This window comes from Oncorhynchus kisutch, linkage group LG26 (genome assembly GCF_002021735.2).
Source record: "Oncorhynchus kisutch isolate 150728-3 linkage group LG26, Okis_V2, whole genome shotgun sequence".
NCBI classification, from domain to species: Eukaryota; Metazoa; Chordata; class Actinopteri; order Salmoniformes; family Salmonidae; genus Oncorhynchus; species Oncorhynchus kisutch.
Window position 1 is genome coordinate 41917564 of NC_034199.2, and position 22700 is coordinate 41940263.

The window sequence follows — 22700 nt, forward strand, 5'->3', positions numbered from 1 at the left end:
TTCAATTAAGACATGTGCCATCTTAAAAGTTAATTTGTGGAATTTCTTTCCTTTCAAAAATTACCCGCCTTCACTGAACCCCTATAATAAAGCAGCTTCATTTAATTTTAAAACCCAAATCTATTTTGCATGAAGAAACAACCTGTCATTCATCACAAACGTTGTCCCTCTTCACAATGCTGAAAGACTGCATTTAAATCAGTGGAAACCACTCATTTTTATTACAACACACCTGTCATGATTGTTTTCTTTACTAAAGTAGAGGTTTATTATTATTATTGCTAAGTTACTGCATAGGTGTAAACATACATTTTTTAGCAAGAGATAGCACTTGTAAAGCCTAAGAAAGTAGCCGAAATGTGCAGAAAGTAGTTTCGAATGCATTTTATTGAAGAGAAACAATAACAGTCTTGAACTTTATTTGGCAACATAGTGATATATTCTTATATACTGTACAATGAGGAATTCAACTACAAAATACTAGTCTTCTACCATTTTGTTGAGCCAATGCTCACAACCACAAGGTGTAAAAACAACAACAATAAATAAGAATAAAATAATAGAGATACAAAACAAAAACGTGAAGAACATGAATCAATCAACTCTAATTAGCACATGTAGGACAATATGCAAGTGTGTGTGCATGGACTTTGCAGATATATTTCTCACATGTGCAGCACATATTTGTTTTCCAGTCCTTCTTTGGGGGGCATAATTGGCATCTCCTCCTCTTGCCTGCCCCAGCTGCAGCCTCAGGTGGATCAGGACAAGATTCAGCCCCCTGAACAGCTTTCACAAGCACTGCAGAGGCTGATGTGCGGGGGAGGCGCTCCCTTCTTTGAATGTGTGAGGTTACAAGTGCCTTTCCCAGCTGCTCCAGGAACACCCTACCTCTTTTTCCACTTATCAGGCATCCAGGTAGGGTTGAACTTGTTCCATACTACAAAGTTATTGTATGAGGACACATCAATGATGTTATGGAAGATGACCAGGGGCCAGTCATCCTCCTGCAGCTGTAAATTCCAATGACCTTGTCCAGGTTGTCCAAGCCTCCTTTGTTGTGGTTGTAGTCCAGCATGATGGCGGGCTTCCTGTCGTCGCGATCACTGATCTCAGCCGTTTTGTGCAGTGTGCTCAGGAGGACCACATTCATGTTCCTCTTTGGGAGGTAAGAAACTAGAGTGATAGTGAAGGAAAACTTTGAAGAGAAGGCCTCTCTCCCCCTTGTTGTGAGGAGTGCAGGGGGGAGCTCAGACTTGTTCTTTCTAACTGTGCCAACCATGGTGATCCTTCTCTTCAGGAGCTGCTGGCTGAGTTCAATCAGTAGCACACAATCTCAATTTCTCATTGTGTGTGTGTGTGTGTGTGTGTGTGTGTGTGTGTGTGTGTGTGTGTGTGTGTGTGTGTGTGTGTGTGTGTGTGTGTGTGTGTGTGTGTGTGTGTGTGTGGTTTTTGTGGTGTGTAAATGATTTGATAACTGCTGGGTCAAAAATGACCCTAAGACAATCTTTGTACCCTGGTGGTGTACAGCTTTCATGGAAATATGAACTAAGGCGATGTTTCACTTTTTCTAATGTTGTGGGTCACCGTAGGAAAAAATATAATTTACGGGATTTTCTCTGCTGTTAAACATAGTGGCGGGTCATTTTTTACCCCTAAAACAGCACAAGGGTAATGTGTTTGAGCCAATCAGTTATGTTGTGAAAAGGTAGGAGTGTGTCATGACGTTGGCCTGGGGGATAGGTTTATGAGTCATAAATACCTCTTCCCCCCTTTTTCCCCTCTCTCTCTCTACCCTACTGATGTTATATTTGCAAAACCCTTGATTAACATAGAGAGTCTGGGAACATCAGAAGTGGGGGGAAATGAACAATATTCTGGTAATCCGACCAATTGAACATATGATGGTACTTATGAATATGATGTCAGTTTGGTTGTCATCTAAGACATTCTCAATGATAAGATGACAAATTCTAAAGTGGAAAGTCTACACATTAGAGTTATCGGATTCACATGGAATTGTTGTTCAATTTAAATGTTTGAATATGAAATTATTCGTGATGGGATGAAATGTGATTTTAGCTTCTAAAGTGTGAGATTTGGGTTTTCATAAGGTAGGGCTCTGCTCAATCAGTGGCCCGCCCATGTGAAGGGACATGGGCTAAAAAACTTGTCAAACACGCCCTCCTCTCCCTTCCTATATAAAGCCTTGACGACAATATAACCTCCTGTTCCGAGGATGTGGGGACGACGGTCCAATGTCAGAATGGTTCAGATAATAACTACAGAACGAAGCCAACATCAGCGTGAGCTTTGGTTGCGAATGGTATGAACTTTGAACTCTTATTCACTACAGAAGTGATACCTCCTATCCGTTGAGTTAGCAACAGCCACTGCAAACGAGGGTTAGGAAGGAACAGAAAGAGTATCCCGTCTATCACACAACGACGTTACTACAACGTATCCAATTGACAACCAGAGACATTCTTCAAAGGACTCGGCTGGACAACACGGCCTTCCACCTATCACCAACCTACCGAAGTGCAGCTCAGAGTAAATATTTATTGCATTTTCCTTTTCCAAATGGGCGGTAATTTAGAATGCATAAGATACTGTATTTACGATTGCACAGCTTCGCCCTTTGTTCCTCAGTCTTCCCGCTCTTTCACTCAAACCCAGCCCTGTTTTCATTGTGTAACAAGCTGTCATATCTGTTCCGCCCACTAGGGACGTTTTCCTTTATGACGTCATTTGTAATCAAGTTATGATTTAATTATGTGTATGTGTAATTCTGTGTGATTAGTTAGGTATTTAGTAAATAAATAATTTAACCCAATTTTTTATTGCTGATTTAACTTGTTAGCCAGGGTTCGTGAAGATAACCAAGAATTTACAACTTTCAGATGAGACTGAATTAAGATGACGATTAATATTGACTGTTATTGATGTAAAATATTACTAGTGTCACGTTCGTCGTAGTGAGGAGACCAAAGCGCAGCGTGGTGTGATTACATTATTTTAATGTTAGACGAATGAACACGAAGAACACTAAACAAACAAACAAAATATTAAGACGAACGTGACCGCTATCAATACTGTGTGCAAACATGCAACATCACATAGACAATAACCCACGAACCACATTACAAAACAGGCTATCTACATATGGTTCCCAATCAGAGACAACGACAAACACCTGCCACTGATTGAGAACCATATCAGGCCAAAACACATAGAAACAGACTAACTCTAGACATGCAACATAGAATGCCCACTCATATCACACCCTGACCAAACAAAACATAGAAACAAACAACACAAATAATGGTCAGAGTGTGACAACTAGGTCTTTAAGATTTTATTCGGAAGATAACAGCACTATAAATATTATTTTGTGGTGCCCAGACTCTCTAGTTAATTACATTTACATGATTAGCTCAATCAGGTAATATTAATTAATTACGGAGAAATTATTTTATAGAATAGCATGTCATATCACTTAATCCGGCATAGCCAAAGACACGACAGATGGTATACAGAAGACAGCTCTATTTGGTAAAAGACCATATTATAGCATGAACAGCTCAAATAAGTAAAGATAAATGACAGTCCATCATTAGTTTAAGACATGAAGGTCAGTCAATACGGAAAATGTCAAGAACTTTGAAAGTTTATTCAAATGCAGTCGCAAAAACCATCAAGCGCTATGATCAAACTGGCTCTCATGAGGACTGCCACAATAATGGAAGACCCAGAATTACCTCTGAATTACCTCTCAATTGCAGTCCAAATAAATGCTTCACGGAGTTCAAGAAACAGACACATCTCAACATCAACTGTTCAGAGGAGACTGTGTGAATCAGCCTTCATGATCGAATTGCTGTAAAGAACCCACTACCTAAGGACACCAATAAGAAGAAGAGACGTGCTTGGGCCAAGAAACACGAGCAATGGACATTAGACCAGTGGAAATATGTCCTTTGGTCTGGAGTCCAAATGGATGATTTTTGGTTCCAACCGCCATGTCTTTGTGAGAAGCAGTGTGGGTGAATGGATGGTCTCCGCATGTGTATTTCCCATAATAAAGCATGGAGGAGGTGTAATGGTGTGGGGGTGCTTTGCTGGTGACACTGTCTGTGATTTCTTTAGAATTTAGAATATCCCTCAAGATTTGCCCTGCATTTAACGTCATCCATCATTCCTTCAATTCTGGCCAGTTTCACAGTCCCTGTTGATGAAAAACCCGTGTTCCCGGGGTGATGGGAGGTGTTTTGGAGGTGTTTTGTTTGTGCCAGACATAGCATTTTCCTTGATGGCCAAAAAGCTCAATTTTGGTCTTCTCTGACCAGAGGACCTTCGTACATATGTTTGGGGAGTCTCCCAGATACCTTTGGGCAAACACCAAATGTGTTGTTTTATTTATTTATTTTAGCAATGTTTTTTTCTGGCCACTCTTCAGTAAAAACCAGCTCTGTGGAGTGTACGGCTTAAAGTGGTCCTATGGACAGGTACTCCAAGCTCCGTTGTGGAGCTTTGCAGCTCCTTCAGGGTTATCTTTGGTCTCTTTGTTGCCTCTCTGATTAATGCCCTCTTTGCCTGGTCCTTGAGTTTGTGGGCAGCCCTCTCTTGGCAGGTTTGTTGTGGTGCCATAGTCTTTACATTTTTAAGAATGGATTTAAATGGTGCTCCGTGGAATGTTCAGAGTTTATGATATTTTTTTATAACCCAACCCTGATCTGTACTTTCCACAACTTTGTCCCTGACCATTTTGGAGAGCTCCTTGGTCTTCATGGTGCTGCTTGCTTGGTGGTGTTCATTGCTTGGTGGTGTTGCACACACTGGGGCCTTTCAGGACAGGTGTATATATACACTGAGATCATGTGACAGATCATGTGACACTTAGACTGCACACAGGTGGACTTTATTTAACTAATTATGTGACTTCTGAAGGTAATTGGTTGCACCAGATCTTATTTAGGAGATTCGTAGTAAAAGGGGTGAATTTTTTTTTGAAACAAGTAATTTTTTTCATTTTCATTTCACTTCAATTTGGACTATTTTGTGTATGTCCATTACATGACAACCAAATAAAAATATATTTAAATACGCCAAGGGAGATGAATACTTTTGCAAGGCACTGTAAATGGAAGAAGTTTGTAACCACCAAGACTCTTCCTAGAGCTGGCAGCCCGGCCAAAATGAGCAATCGGGTGAGAAGGGCCTTGGTCGGGGAGGTGACCAAGAAACCAATGGTCACTCTGACAGAGCTCCAGAGTTCCTCTGTGGCCATGGGAGAACCTTCCAGAAGGACAACCATCTCTACAACACTCCACCAATCAGGCCTTAATGGTAGTGGAAGCCATTCCTCAGTAAAAGGCACATGACAGCCTGCTTGGACTTTGCCAAAGGCACATAAAGGACTCAGACCATGAGAAACAAGATTCATTGGTCTGATGAAACCAAGATTGAACTCTTTGGCCTGAATGCCAAATATCACGTCTGGAGGAAACCTGACACCGACCCTATGGTGAAGCATGGTGGTGGCAGCATCATGCTGTGGGGATGTTTTTCAGCAGCAGCAACTGGGAGGCTAGTCAAAATCAAGGGAAAGAGGAACGAAGCAAATTACAGAGAGATCCTTGATGATATCCTGCTCCCGAGTGCTCAGGACCTCAGACTGGGGCGTAGGTTTACCTTCCAACAGTACAATGACCCTGTGCACACAGCCAAGACAATGCAGGAGTTGCTTCGGGACACATCTCTGAATGTCCTTGAGTGGCCCAGCCAGAGCCCGGACTTGAACTCGATCAAACATCTCTGGAGAGACCTGAAAGTAGCAGTGCAGCAACACTCCTCATCCAACCTGACAGAGCTTGAATGGATCTGAAGAAAAGAATGGGAGAAACTCCCCAAATACAGGTGTGCCATGTTTGTAGCACCGTACCCAAGAAGACTCAAGGCTGTAATCGATGCCAAAGGTGCTTCGACAAAGTACTGAGTAAAGGGTCTGAATATTAATGTGATATTTCCATGTTTTATTTGTTCTCATGATCAATTAGCCTTTTAAAATTATAAACTTGGATTAGCTAACACAACGTGCCATTGGAACACCAGAGTGATGGTTGCTGATAATGGGCCTCTGTACGCCGATGTAGATTTTCCATTAAAAATCAGCCGTTTCCAACTACAATAGTTATTTACAACATTAACAATGTCTACACTGTATTGCTGATAATTTGATGTTATTTTAATGGACACATTTCTTTTGCTTTTCTTTAAAAAACAAGGATATTTTTAAGTGACTCCAAACTTTTGAACGGTAATGTATACTATACAGGAAAAACGAAAATCTTGAGGGAACTGTGTTCTTTAAACACAACCGGAGAGCAATTACAGCTCTGTTATCAAAGGAGTCGATGTTAACCACGTATGTCTGAAATGACCTTGTATCTTGTCTAGAAAAATGCCTTTCAGCAAAGAATTGAAAAGGGTTTTGTGTCTTCTAGGACAAATGTTTGGATCATAAATATAAATGGATGTAGTTCCCACGAAATGTGAAAGGTATGAAACATTACTATGTTGCGACGAAGCAAAACTCTCCAAATGACTCTGCTTTAAGATGAAAAAGATCACATGTGTTGCGTGGGTCGCGTTGCATGGGTCATGTTGCGTGGGTTGGAATGGTGAGAATTTCCACCAGTGCACGACCACACTACTCAGAGGGGAGGGGAGGGGAGGGGGGGGAGCAGTACTGTGTAAAAAAAAAAATGGTACCACATATCGTCTGCTCCCAGGGAGATAAAAATGACCTTTCTCTGAGAATGTGAGATGTCATTATTCTTCTTCATTTCCATCCCCCTATCCCTGTAACCTCCACTGCATCAACAATCTGTATTGGGAGGCTGAGGGTGATGAACGGAGTGAAAGAGAACGAGAGAGTAGAGAAAAAAAATAAAAGAAACTGGGATGACAGATCACAAGCGACCGTCATAACGGATTCAAGGCAGGTGACGAACTAAATGGATAATGATGTGTATCACAGAGTAAAGGAAAGAGGGATTGTTGACACCGGGGCTCCAGACTTTGTGAATAGTCCAACAGGGTCATTAATTCACTTCTCCCTGCAGTTGAAAACACAAAAGCACATGGGGAGGTAGTATAAGAGGCACAAATTACACACACATGGAATGCATGCAGTAGAATGGAGGTGAAGTGTCACCTTTCTGAAGGAGAGTACATAACGACTGGTCTCTTGGTAGACAAAGAGACAGTCCTGCAAGTCAACTATTTAGGCTGTTATTGTGATTTATGCACATGCTTTTCTGAGTCCATTTAAGTGGAGCCTGGTGACAGTATTTTAGAAGAGGTGCAAGCTAAGCACTTGCAAATGCATTGTAACTCATGTCTATGCAAGATAAGCATTTGGAAACTCGCTAGGGTTTACTCATCCATTCAGACCATGCAGGCTACTACAATGCATATCCTCCACAATGTAAAGTAACTTATTTAGCAAATTCAATTAGAAAATTGTTTGCTTCACCAAAATATGGCATATCTATATTCATTACTGAGAAAAATATATTTCTCAATATCCATGAGATGATTACAGCAATTTACCACAATAACCTCCAAACACAGGCCTACTATTATTAGAGAGAAAAATCAGCTAAACAAACCCTTATATCCTTCAGGCAGGCAGTAGAGTACAGTAGCTACTACAGTAGCTAAAACTATAATAGTTGAGGTTTTCTGCACAGAATATCAACCAGGATAAAGCCAGAGTTTAGAAGAAATAGTGAAATGGTATTTGATGACAAATAAATGTCTCCTCTTTATTGCAATTCCAGATAATTGCTTTCCAGGGAGCAACAGTGTGTAGACCTTTTGTTTTTCAGTATTTATATAATACCTGTGAGGAAGCAACAAACGGATGGACCCTGAAATAACAGCTGAAACTGAGCTCATCCAGTCAAAACAATTCAATCTCTTATTTCCCAAAGGTAGTTTGGGAAATACATTTTGACTGGACATTAAATGATTCCCTTGATTGCAATCAATAGTTGAGGTGTACTTCATAAGGTGTCAATATATCCATTTCCTATGTAGATGGACACAGCACTCCAACATGACATGTTCTTTTCCAGGTTAGAGGTTCTGTCCAATTATCTGGAACTCTTGAGAGGACAAAAGACCTCCCATTGGACCAGAGCTTCATGTTAGTCACTGTCCACATAAACAGCTCCTAACCCCACAGTGACTTCATTATTTCTATCCTGTATCCACCCTGAACCGATGGCCTCCCTCCCCGTTCATTACGACTCTACTCTTCCTATCTCATGACAAGGTCCCTAACGTCACGTACGTCAGCTAAGAGTACATACACTCCAATGTGAAACATCCCTATTGAAGGCTTGGATTCCAGGAAATCAACATTCATTGGGGATCAAGTACATGTACAGTATCAGTCAAAAGTTTGGACACACCTACTCATTCGAAACACAATATGTCCTTTTCTTTATTTTTACTATGTTCTACATTGTAGATATAACAGTGAAGACAATGAAATAACACATATGGAATCATGTAGTAATCAAAAAAAGTGTTAAATCAAAATATATTTTATATTCTTCAAAGTAGCCACCCTTTGCCTTGATGACAGCTTTGCACACTCTTGGCATTCTCTCAACCAGTTTCACCTGGAATGCTTTTCCAACAGTATTGAAGGAGTTACTACAAATGCTGAGAACTTGTTGGATGCTTTTCCTTGATTATGTGGTCCAACTCATCCTAAACCATCTCAATTGGGTTAAGGTTGGGTGATTGTGGAGGCCAGGTCATCTGATGCACCACTCCATCACTCTCCTTCTTGGACAAATAACCCTTACACAAACAGTGTGTTGGGTCATTGTCCTGTTGAAAAACAAACGATAGTCCCACTAAGCGCAAACCAAATGGGATGGCGTATTGCTGCAGAATCCTGTGGTAGCCATGCTGGTTAAATGTGCCTTGAATTTGAAATAAATCACAGACAGCATCACCAGCAAAGCACCCCCACACCATCACACCTCCTCCATGCTTCAGATACGGACATCATCCGTTCACCTACTCCTCGTCTCACGAAGACACGGCGGTTGGAACCAAAACTATAACATTTGGACTCATCAGACCAAAGGACAGATTTCCACCGGTGTAATGTCCATTGCTCGTGTTTCTAGGCCCAAGCAAGTATCTTCTTCTTAATGGTGTCCTTTAGTAGTGATTTATTTCCAGCAATTGGAACATGAAGGCCTGATTCACATAGTCTCCTCTGAACAGTTGATGTTGAGATGTGTATGTTGCTTGAACTCTTAGAAACATTTATTTGGGCTCAAATCTGAGGTTCAGTTAACTTTAACAAACTGTATCCTCTGCAGCAGAGGAATCTCTGGGTCTTTCTTTCCTGTGGCGTTCATCATGAGAGCCAGTTTCATCATAGCGCTTAACGGTTTTTACGACTGCTCTTGAAGAAACTTTCAAAGTTCTTGAAATTTTCCAAATTGACTGACCTTCATGTCTTAAAGTAATGACGGACTGTTGTTTCTCTTAGCTTATTTGACCTCTTGCCATAATATGGACTTGGTCTTTTACCAAATAGAGCCATCTATACCACCCCTACCTTGTCAGAACTGATTGGCTCAAACACATTGAGGAAAGAAATTCCACAAATTAACTTTCATCAAGGCACACCTGTTCATTTAAATGCATTCCAGGTGACTACCTCATGAAGTTGGTTGAGAGAATGCCAAGATTGTGCAAAGCTGTCATCAAGGAAAAGGGTAGCTACTTTAAAGAATCTCAAATATATTTTGATTTGCTTAAAACCTTTTCGGTTATGACATGATACCATATGTGTTATTTCATAGTGTTGATGTCTTCACTAGTATTCTACAATGTAGAAAATAGTAAAAATAAAGAAAAACCCTTGAATGAGTAGGTGTCCAAACTTTTGACTGGTACTGTATATATCACCCTGATAATCTTCCTAATGTCATGGGTTCTTGTATTATCGAATCAGCCTACATTTTAAAATCACACATTGCACGGAGTTACACCGATCAAATAACTACACAGTAGCTAATCAAGCATCTTGCAATTTACTCAACATTCTGTAGGATACACAGAAGACGTATCCCATTCTGTTCACCAAAGTATTTAGAGTATAGAGAAGATATGGCACAAGGGCAATTTACTCTAATGACCCAAATCTTACAGAATCCCTCTGCCGAGGGCGCTGTTCGGTTCATTTCCAGTGTGTGTTGTTGTTTATAGCAGGCTGTGTGTCAGTGGGTCACAAACCAGTAAAATACATAGAGCCGGGTGGCTCTTTTTCACCAAATTTTGACTTAATATTCATAGCTAACAGGCATGTCAATCAATGATTAAAAATATACTGAAACACAAAACATTAAGAACAGCTGCTCTTTCTATGACGTACTGTACGCTGACCAGGTGAATCCAGGTGAAAGCTGGATCTCTTATTGATCTCTTATTGATGTCACTTGTTAAATCCACTTCAATCGGTGTAGATTAAGAAGGATTTTCAAGCCGTGGGACAATTGAGACATGGATTGTGTATGTGTGCCATTCAGAGGGTGAATGGGCAAAACAAAATATTTAAGTGCCTTTGAACGAGATATGGTAGTAGGTGATGGGCGTACCGGTTTGTGTCAAGAATTGCAACTCTGCTGGGTTTTTCACGCTTAACAGTTACCCGTGTGCATCAAGAATAGTCCAACACCTAATGGACATCCAACCAACTTGACACAACCGTGGGAAGCATTGGAGTCAACATTGGCCAGTATCCCTGTGGAACACTTTCAACATCTTGTAGAGTCCATGCCCGACAAATTGAGGTCTGTTCTGAGGGCAAAAGGAAGGGGTGCAACTCAATATTAGGAAGGTGTTGTTAATGTTTTGTACACCGAGTGTATATACGGCAACAAGTAAAGAAGGAGACAAAAACAACAGCACCTCAACAGCCTCTTCCCCAAGGATCATAGAGATGATATCTGAATAAGGTTTATATCCCCTCATTACTGTAGAGCAGCTGTAACAGTGTGTTTTCAACAGCACAACACACCAAGCTCATTAGATTGTGTTCTACACACTGTTTCACTGCAGGGGTAGAACAATTGGCAAATTGATGGAACAATTCTACTTTCTTAACAAGCTCAGAGGGGTTTACGTGAACATACATTAACATTGGAACTGCACACAGAGCTTTATGATGTTATGCACATTTGGAGCAGATCGCATACATTTTCTCTGAAAACCAAAGACTGTACTGAGCTTACATTCTCAAATGAACTGATTGGAAACACAAAAACCAAAAGTGAACTAATTTCCAACACACCACAGGTACAAATAATATCATTAGACTTCATAGCACAAAATAATACAAGATTTCATCAGCTAATAGCTAGCTGGCCACTCACTCACTCACTCACTCACAATCAGTCATTTTCTTTTCTCCCTGACTTTTTCTAATTGGATCAATAGCAGCTGGTTCATGAGTGCCATCCTGTTGTTCCTAACTTTAAGAACTATATTCCGTGTTGTGCCACTGCAGTTCTGGCCTGGCTGTGTGACTCTAAAAGACAACGACAGCTGAGAGTTGCAAGAATAGATAATCATGTTGCCCTTGTGACCTGGTCTGGCACAGGGCAGAGATAAAAGGACTGAACCTCTGTCTCTGTCTTGTGGCTCTGGGTGTTGATGTGGTTGTGTGCGTGCATATGTGCGTATCTGCAGTGCATGCACGTTATTATGTGTGTGTCACAGAGAGCGAGAGAAAGGAGAGATTGAGAGTGTTGAGAAAGTGCCTATGTCAATGTGTGTATATCTTTAGTGCAACAAAACTGCTATTCATACGCAGCACATAATACCATGTAAAATTACAGGTGCAGAGTTGCTGCAACCTGGCAGACGCAGGCAGCTGGTGTTCTCATTAGCCCTCTCAGCCGGCACCGCCATCAGCAGGCTATTACCTTCCAACTTCCCTTCCCAGACAGATGTCAATTCTCTGTGTGGCGTACAGTGTCAAACTGTGGTCGCCCACCTCTGGTCCGCTTTATTAGGGTTGTCTCACTAATTAGCTGCCACTTCTGTTTCTGTAGGCAGGTTTCAAAACCAAATGACACCTTTTGTCTTCTTACATTAACAAAGAAGTGAATGGCATGACTATTCAGCAAATGTTGTCTCCTCTGTGTCTTGTTGATTGACACCAAGCAACTGGCATGTTCTTTGGTTTCAATGAACTAACTGAAAAATCATTAACTATTTGACTGATTTCAAAGCAGCACATTGCAATTACAACAAGAGTAGAGAGGTAGGGGTAGGTTTGATGGCAAAAAAGCTATAGCTTTCATAAAAGAAATGGAACAGTTATCATTATTTTGCTAGCACAGACTGGAATATGTTCCTTGATTCATCCAATGGTATTGAGGAGTATACCAGCTCAGTCACCAGCTTCATCAACAAGTGCATTGACGACGTCGTCCCCACAGTGACCGTACGTACATATCCCAACCAGAAGCCATTGATTACAGGCAACATCCTCACCGAGCTAAAGGCTAGAGCTGCCACTTTCAAGGACCCGGACACTTATCTGGACGCTTATAAGAAATCCCGCTATAGCCTCAGACAAACTATGAAACAGGCAAAGCGTCAATACAGGACTAATATTGAATCCTACTACACAGGCTCTGATGCTCGACAACTATGAAACAGCCTATAGGGAGGAGGTCAGAGAGCTGGCAGTGTAGTTCCAGGACAACAACCTCTCCTTCAATGTGAGCAAGAAAAAGGAGCTGATCGTGGACTACAGGAAAAGGAGGGCCAAACAGGCCCCCATTAACGTAGACGGGGCTGTAGTGGAGCTGGTTGAGAGTTTCAAGTTCCTTGGTGTCCAACATCACCAACAAACTATCATGGTCCAAACACACCAAGACAGTCGTGAAGAGGGCATGACAACACCTTTTCCCCCTCAGGAGACTGAAAAGATTTGGCATGGGTCCGCAGATCCTCAAAAAGTTCTACAGCTGCACCATCGAGAGCATCCTGATCGGTTGCATCACCGCCTGGTATGGCAACTGCTCAGCATCCGACCGACCGTAAGGTGCTACAGTGGGTGGTGCGTACGGTCCAGTACATCACTGGGGCCAAGCTTCCTGCCATCCAAGACCTATATACTAGGCGGTGTTAGAGGAAGGCCCCAAAAAAGGGTCAGAGACTCCAGTCACCCAAGTCATAGATTGTTCTCTCTGCTACCACACGGCAAGAGGTACCAGAGTGCCAAGGCAGATCCAAAAGGCTCCTTAACAGCTTCTACCCCCAAGCAATAAAAGACTGCTGAACAATTAATCAAATGGCCACCCGGACTATTTACATCCACTTCACCCCCCTTTGTTTTTACACTGCTGCTACTTACTGTTAATTATCTGTGCATAGTTACTTTACCCCTACCTACATGTACAAATTACCTCGACTACTCTGTACTCCCGCACATTGACTAGGTACCGGTAACCCCTGTATATAGCCTTGTTATTGTTATTTTATTATGTTACTTTTTATTACATTTTTTACTTTAGTCAATTTTGTTAATCTTTTCTTGACTCTATTTCTTGACCTGCAGTGTTGGTTAAGTGCTTGTAAAGTAAGCATTTCACGGTAAGGTCTACACCTGTTGTATTCCGCGCATTGATCATCATTTCTTATTTATGTAAACGTTTATTTAACTAGGCAAGTCAGTTAAGAACACATTCTTATTTACAATGACGGCCTACACCGGCCAAACCCGGACAACGCTGGGACAATTGTGCACTCCCAATCACGGTCGGTTGGGATACAGCCTGGAATCAGACCTGTCTGTAGTAACGCCTCTAGCACTGAGATGGATTGCCTTAGACCGCTGCGCCACTCAGGAGCCCCAGCATGTGACGGAACTCTCGTTCTAATTCTATTGGCTCCATATCCACTTCATGTAACTCCCTAGACAGTTACTTACTGTAACTCCCTCTACAGCCACTTACTGTAACTCCCTCTACAGCCACTTACTGTAACTCCCTCGACAGCCACTTACTGTAACTCCCTCGACAGCCACTTACTGTAACTCCCTCGACAGCCACTTACTGTAACTCCCTCGACAGCCACTTACTGTAACTCCCTCGACAGCCACTTACTGTAACTCCCTCGACAGCCACTTACTGTAACTCCCTCGACAGCCACTTACTGTAACTCCCTCGACAGCCACTTAATGTAACTCCCGACAGCCACTTAATGTAACTCCCTCGACAGCCACTTACTGTAAATCCCTCTACAGCCACTTACTGTAACTCCCTCGACAGTCACTTACTGTAACTCCCGACAGCCACTTACTGTAACTCCCTCGACAGCCACTTACTGTAACTCCCGACAGCCACTTACTGTAACTCCCTCGACAGCCACTTACTGTAACTCACTCTACAGTTACTTACTGTAACTCCCGACAGCCACTTACTGTAACTCCCTCGACAGCCACTTACTGTAACTCCCTCAACAGTTACTTACTGTAACTCCCTCGACAGCCACTTACTGTAACTCCCGACAGCCACTTACTGTAACTCCCTCTACAGCCACTTACTGTAACTCCCTCTACAGCCACTTACTGTAACTCCCTCTACAGCCACTTACTGTAACTCCCTCTACAGCCACTTACTGTAACTCCCTCGACAGCAACTTACTGTAACTTCCTCTACAGCCACTTACTGTAACTCCCTCTACAGCCACTTACTGTAACTCCCTCGACAGCCACTTACTGTAACGTACTGAAGAATCATTCCAATTAACACCACACACCCTTTGTAGCCCATTATGCTGGTAACGCCAGGGTAGTGGGAGCATGGTGCTGGTAACGCCAGGGTAGTGGGAGCATGGTGCTGTTCATGCCAGGGTAGTGGGAGCATGGTGCTGGTAACGCCAGGGTAGTGGGAGCATGGTGCTGGTAACGCCAGGGTAGTGGGAGCATGGTGCTGGTAACGCCAGGGTAGTGGGTAAAAATGTATGCACGAATGATTAAGTCGTTTTGGAGAAAAGCATCTGGTAAATGGCATATACAATGCATTCGGAAAGTATTCAGACCCCTTGACTTTTTCCAAAAGTGGTTGAAATTCACTGCTTGTCTGAGGGACCTTACATACAATTAATTATATGTGTGGGGTACAGAGATGAGGTAGTCATCACCATGCAAATTATTATGTGATTTGTTAAGCTAATTTTTATTTGTGAATGTATTTAGGCTTGCCATAACAAAGGGGTTGAATACTTATTGACTGGACACATTTCAGCTATCCATTTTTTATTAATGTGTAAACATTTCGAAAAACATAATTCCACTTTGACATTATGGGGTATTGTGTGTAGTCCAGTGACACACAATCTCATATAAAATGTGGAAAAAGTCAAGGGGTGTGAATACTTTCAGAATGCACTGTATAGCATATAAACTCTTCAAATGCACTCTGTCTGAATACAGACAAATTATGGGACTATTCCAAGGCCCAACCTAACAGTATGTTAGAGTACAACATTGAAATACCATTACTTAACACAAAAGACAGAGATGAAAAAACACAATGCACTTCACTACTGTATCCCAATTCAGTCACAATCAATCATTGAGAACAATTTCAAGGCATGTCAAGGATGGTTCATACACTACACCATTACGTCTACATTATCCCACATTTGAGTGTAAATAATGTATTTTTAAAGACATAGAAGATGATAAATAATTCAATAGATATTGCCATAGTGGACTGGACATGCTGTCTGCACTTGTAACTTCAACTACTGTAAATTATACACCATGTGATAGAAACTCTTGAGAATTGCTAATGTGCAAACACATTTGTCCCCGAGACATCTTTTAAGAAACATTCTGAATGGCAGAAAATGCAAGAATGTTGAGTTGTATTTGACATAAATGGAGTGAACACAACAGGTTTTAAATAATGTATGTCCACTAAAACATCATGAACAGTTTATTTTTTGTTGTTAACTCAATTATGTACACGTGCTAACCAAGCACTAGCGATACAATCATATTAGAGGGTGAATAGGATGAATGTGCAGTGAGTCAGTGAGTATAGTACAGCCACACTTCATCCCACACTACCGTCAAACCTAACAAAATGTCTCCTTCACAAGGATTTTAAGCAATGAGATAAAAAGCAAGTTACAGTCTGAATCCTCCTAATGGTTTTCCCCAAAAAGCGTGGCATCTCTGATGAGAGCAGAACAAAGACAGAGAGGTTTAACCTTCTGCTTGCTCTCAAACACCCCAGAGGCTAAGGACAAAAAGGGTGTTTTCATACCTCTTTCTGAGAGTTCAAATCAGAACTTGATTATCTGCCTTTTATTCATTTTGTCCTTTTGGTTTCACATTGCCAAATGTCAAGCGAACTAAAATGCCTGAACAAAACCATGTGGTCATGTGACTAATTTATTTTTTGGAGAAATATGAAGCCATCTATGATTATCAAAAAGCATGACTTGTCCCAAACATCATATTACTTTTGCTTTGGTCTTCAAATAAAATCAAAGTTTATTTGTCACGTGCGCCGAATACAACAGTGAAATGCTTACTTACAGGCTCTAACCAATAGTGCAAAAAAGGTGTCAGGTGAACAATAGGTAAGTAAAGAAATAAAACAACAGTAAAAAGACAGGCTATATACAGTAGTGAGGCTATATACAGTAGAGAGGCTATAAAAGTAGCGAGGCTACATACAGACACCAGTTAGTCAGGCTGATTGAGGTAGTATGTTCATGTAGATATGGTTAAAGTGACTATGCATATATGATAAACAGAGAGAAGCAACAGCGTAAAAATAGGGTTTTGGGGGGTGGGGGGGGCACACAATGCAAATAGTCCGGGTATCCATTTGATATCCTGTTCAGGAGTTATGGCTTGGGTGTAAAAAGTGTTGAGAAGCCTTTTTGTCCTAGACTTGGCACTCCGGTACCGCTTGCCATGCGGTAGTAGAGAGAACAGTCTATGACTGGGGTGGCTGGGGTCTTTGACAATTTTTAGGGCCTTCCTCTGACACCACCTGGTGTAGAGGTCCTGGATGGCAGGCAGCTTAGCTCCAGTGTTGTACTGGGCCGTACGCACTACCCTCTGTAGTGCCTTGCGGCCAGAGGCCGAGCAATTGCCGTACCAGGCAGTAATGCAACCATGCTCTCGATGTTGCAGCTGTAGAACCTTTTGAGGATCTCAGGACCCATGCCAAATCTTTTTAGTTTCCTGAGGGGGAATAGGCTTCGTCGTCTTCACGACTGTGTTGGTGTGTTTGGACCATTCTAGTTTGTTGTTGATGTGGTCACCGAGGAACTTCAAGCTCTCAACCTGCTCCACTACAGCCCCATCGAGTAGAATGGGGGCATGCTCAGTCCTCCTTTTCCTGTAGTCCGCAATCATCTCCTTAGTCTTGGCTACGTTGAGGGATAGGTTCTTATTCTGGCACCACACGGCCAGGTCTCTGACCTCCTCCCTATAGGCTGTCTCGTCGTTGTCTGTGATCAGGCCTACCAGTGTTGTGTCGTCTGCAAACTTAATGATGGTGTTGGAGTCGTGCCTGGCCATGCAGTAGTGAGTGAACAGGGAGTAAAATCAAATCAAATCAAATTTTATTTGTCACATACACATGGTTAGCAGATGTTAATGCGAGTGTAGCGAAATGCTTGTGCTTCTAGTTCCGACAATGCAGTAATAACGAACAAGTAATCTAACTAACAATTCCCCAAAAAACTACTGTCTTATACACAGTGTAAGGGGATAAAGAATATGTACATAAGGATATATGAATGAGTGATGGTACAGAGCAGCATAGGCAAGATACAGTAGATGATATCGAGTACAGTATATACATATGAGATGAGTATGTAAACCAAGTGGCATAGTTAAAGTGGCTAGTGATACATGTATTACATAAGGATGCAGTCGATGATATAGAGTACAGTATCTACGTATGCATATGAGATGAATAATGTAGGGTAAGTAACATTATATAAGGTAGCATTGTTTAAAGTGGCTAGTGATATATTTACATCATTTCCCATCAATTCCCATTATTAAAGTGGCTGGAGTAGAGTCAGTGTCATTGACAGTGTGTTGGCAGTAGCCACTCAATGTTAGTGGTGGCTGTTTAACAGTCTGATGGCCTTGAGATAGAAGCTGTTTTTCAGTCTCTCGGTCCCAGCTTTGATGCACCTGTACTGACCTCGCCTTCTGGATGACAGCGGGGTGAACAGGCAGTGGCTCGGGTGGTTGATGTCCTTGATGATCTTTATGGCCTTCCTGTAGCATCGGGTGGTGTAGGTGTCCTGGAGGGCAAGTAGTTTGCCCCCGGTGATGCGTTGTGCAGACCTCACTACCCTCAGCCTTACGGTTGAGGGCGGTGCAGTTGCCATACCAGGCGGTGATACAGCCCGCCAGGATGCTCTCGATTGTGCATCTGTAGAAGTTTGTGAGTGCTTTTGGTGACAAGCCGAATTTCTTCAGCCTCCTGAGGTTGCTGCTGCTGCGCCTTCCTCACGATGCTGTCTGTGTGAGTGGACCAATTCAGTTTGTCTGTGATGTGTATGCCGAGGAACTTAAAACTTGCTACCCTTTCCACTACTGTTCCATCGATGTGGATGGGGGGGTGTTCCCTCTGCTGTTTCCTGAAGTCCACAATCATCTCCTTAGTTTTGTTGACGTTGAGTGTGAGGTTATTTTCCTGACACCACACTCCGAGGGCCCTCACCTCCTCCCTGTAGGCCGTCTCGTCGTTGTTGGTAATCAAGCCTACCACTGTTGTGTCGTCCGCAAACTTGATGATTGAGTTGGAGGCGTGCGTGGCCACGCAGTCGTGGGTGAACAGGGAGTACAGGAGAGGGCTTAGAACGCACCCTTGTGGGGCCCCAGTGTTGAGGATCAGCGGGGAGGAGATGTTGTTGCCTACCCTCACCACCTGGGGGCGGCCCGTCAGGAAGTCCAGTACCCAGTTGCACAGGGCGGGGTCGAGACCCAGGGTCTCGAGCTTGATGACGAGCTTGGAGGGTACTATGGTGTTGAATGCCGAGCTGTAGTCGATGAACAGCATTCTCACATAGGTATTCCTCTTGTCCAGATGGGTTAGGGTAGTGTGCAGTGTGGTTGAGATTGCATCGTCTGTGGACCTATTTGGGCGGTAAGCAAATTGGAGTGGGTCTAGGGTGTCAGGTAGGGTGGAGGTGATATGGTCCTTGACTAATCTCTCAAAGCACTTCATGATGACGGATGTGAGTGCAGGAGGGGACTGAGCACGCACCCCTGTGGAGGTCCAGTGTTGAGGATCAGCATGGCAGATGTGTTGCTACCTACCCTCACCACCTGAGGACGGCCCATCAGGAAGTCCAGGATCCAGTTGCAGAGGGAGGTGTTTAGTCCCAGGATCCTTAGCTTAGTGATGAGCTTTGAGGGTACGAGGGTGTTGAACGCTGAGCTGTAATCAAAGAATAGCATTCTCACGTAAGTGTTCCTTTTGTCCAGGTGGGAAAGGGCAGTGTGGAGTGCAATAGAGATTGCATCATCTGTGGATCTGTTTGGGCGGTATGCAAGTTGGAGTCGGTCTAGGTTTTCTGGGATAATGGTGTCGATGTGAGCCATTAACAATCTTTCAAAGCACTTCATGGCTACGGACGTGAGTGCTATGCGTCTGTTGTCATTTAGGCAGGTTGCCTCAGTGTTCTTGGGCACAGGGACTATGGTGGTCTGCTTGAAAAGTACTCAATCAGGGACTCAATCAGGGACATGTGGAAAATGTCAGTGAAGACACCTGCCAGATGGTCAGCACACATCCGGAGCACACGTCCTGGTAATCCGTCTGGCCCCGCAGCCTTGTGTATGTTGACCTGTTTAAAGTCTTACTCACGTCGGCTATGGAGAGAGTGATCACACAGTCATCCAGAACAGCTGATGCTCTCATCCATGCCTCAGTGTTGCTTGCGGGTTAGAGTCCCGCACCTTGAAAGTAGCAGCTCTACCCTTTAGCTCAGTGCGAATGTTGCCTGTAATCCATGGCTTCTGGTTGGGGTATGTACGTACAGTCACTGTGGAGACGACGACCTCGATGCACTTATTGATGAAGTCAATGACTGATGTGGTGGACTCCTCAATACCATTGGAAGAATCCCGGAACATGTTCCAGTCTGTGATAGCAAAACAGTCCTGTAGTTTAGCATCTGCTTCATCTGACCACTTTTTTTTATAGACAGAGTCACTGGTGCTTCCTGATTTAATTTCTGCTTGTAAGTAGGAATCAGGAGGATAGAATTGTGGTCGGATTTACCAAATGGAGGGCGAGGGAGAGCTTTGTACGCGTCTCAGTGTGTGGAGTACAGGTGATCTCGAATTTTTTCCCTCTGGTTGCACATTTAACATGTTGATAGAATTGGTAGAACTGATTTAAGTATCCCTGCATTAAAGTCTCCTGCCACTAGGAGCGCCGCCTCTGGGTGAGTGGTTTCCTGTTTGCTCATTTCCTTATACAGCTGACTGAGTGCGTTCTTAATGCCAGCATCTGTCTGTGGTGGTAAATAAACAGCCACGAAAAGTATAGCTGAAAACTCTCTAGGCAAGTCATGTGGCCTGCAATTTATCACAATGTACTCTACTTCAGGCAAGCAAAATCTAGAGACTTCCTTCCAACAACATGCAGGAGGAAACAGGCCAATAGCCCCTCTAACTGCCATGTGAATAGCCTATATTCAGGAGCAGATGGGAGAATCTCAATTGCAGACTCCTTACATCCTCCTCAAAACCCATCCAACCAATGGGGAAAACACACCAGAGATAAGAAAAAACACTCCAAAACAAAGCCCCCAAATTCATGTCTAATTTCCTTGCAGCTTTGACCTACTCTGAGTTACAGCTCAATACGCAGCTACTCTCTCATCCCAGCCAAGTGAAAAGAAAAGTCTGAACGTAGATGATTTATTTTAATTTTTAAATGTTTTATTTAGTTATTTAACCTTTATTTAACAACGCAATTCAGTTAAGAAAAAAAATCTTACTTACAATGACGGCCTACCCTGGCCAAACCATAACCGGGGCGACGCTGGGCCAATGTGCACCGCCCTACGGGACTCCCAATCACGGCCGGTTGGGATATGGCCTGAAATTGAACCAGGGTCTGTAGTGTCTCCTCTAGCACTGAGATGCGGTGCCCTTGACCGCTGTGCCACTGATTAATTTAAAGTTAATGTGACCGACTGGGTTGAAACCCGGCTATCCTGTGCGCTTGTATTACCCATTGAGCTATAGCCAAGGCATTACCTCAGGAAATAGCACAGCAGTGAAAACAAGTGTACAGTGGATGGTGTTCAGTGATAGATAGGAGGGGTTGAATGGAGCTGAAGGATGGGACTAAAAACAAACAAAAGATAACTATTGTAAAATATACTCTCTTTGTAAAATACATATAATATGTATTAGCTGGAAGTAGAAGCCTAAGAGTTGTTGTCCATTAGTTTACTCCAATTAGGGGAGGGATGGTAGGGTTAGGGGAAAATAATAAAATAAAATATATTTAAAAAATTAAAATATATAAACTCAGCAAAAAAAATAGAAACGTCCCTTATTCAGGGCCCTATCTTTCAACGATAATTCGTAAAAATCCAAATAACTTCACAGATCTTCATTGTAAAGGGTTTAAACACTGTTTGCCATGCTTTTTGCCATGAGTTAACACACTGCTCCCACATTTGTCTAATTTTGGACTGAAAGTTGGTGCTTTTGTTTATGTCCTTATTGCCAAATGAAATCAGAAGGAGAAAGCCTACTCAGAAATACATTTTTATGAACCATAAACAATTAATGAACATGCACCTGTGGAACGGTCGTTAAGACACTAACAGCTTACAGATGGAAGGCAATTAAAGTCACAGTTGTGAAAACTTAGGACACTAAAGAGGCCTTTTTACTGACTCTGAAAAACGCCAAAAGAAATATGCCCAGGGTCCCTGCTCATTTGCATGACCGTGCCTTAGGCACGCTGCAAGGAGGCATGAGGGCTGCAGATGTGCCAGGGCAATGAATTGCAATGTCCGTACTGTGAGACACCTAAGACAGCGCTACAGGGAGAAAGGACGGACAGCTGATCGTGCTCGCAGTGGCAGACTACGTGTAACACCTGCACAGGATCGGTACATCCGAACATCACACCTGAGGAACAGGTACAGGATGGCAACAACAACTGCCCGAGTTACACCAGGAATGCACAATCCCTCCATCAGTGCTCAGTTGGTCCGCAATAGGCTGAGAGAAGCTGGACTGAGGGCTTGTAGGCCTGTTGTAAGGCAGGTCCTCACCAGACATCACCGGCAACATCGTCGCCTATGGGCACAAACCCACCGTCGCTGGACCAGACAGGACTGGCAAAAAGTGCTCTTCACTGAATTGTCGCGGTTTTGTCTCACCAAGGGTGGTCGGATTCCCGTTTATTGTTGAAGGAATGAGTGTTACACCGAGGCCTATACTCTGGAGCGGGATCGATGTGGAGGTGGAGGGTCCATCATGGTCTGGGGCGGTGTGTCACAGCATCATTGGACTGAGCTTGTTGTCATTGCAGGCAATCTCAAAGACATCCTCCTCCCCCATA

General features: G+C 42.9%; 1 protein-coding gene across 1 annotated transcript in view; it reads right to left on the bottom strand.

Moving 5' to 3' along the window:
• LOC116357693 (contactin-associated protein-like 5) overlaps positions 1 to 22700 on the bottom strand; it is a 71936-nt gene that overhangs the window by 36188 nt on the left and 13048 nt on the right. The window lies entirely within an intron of this gene.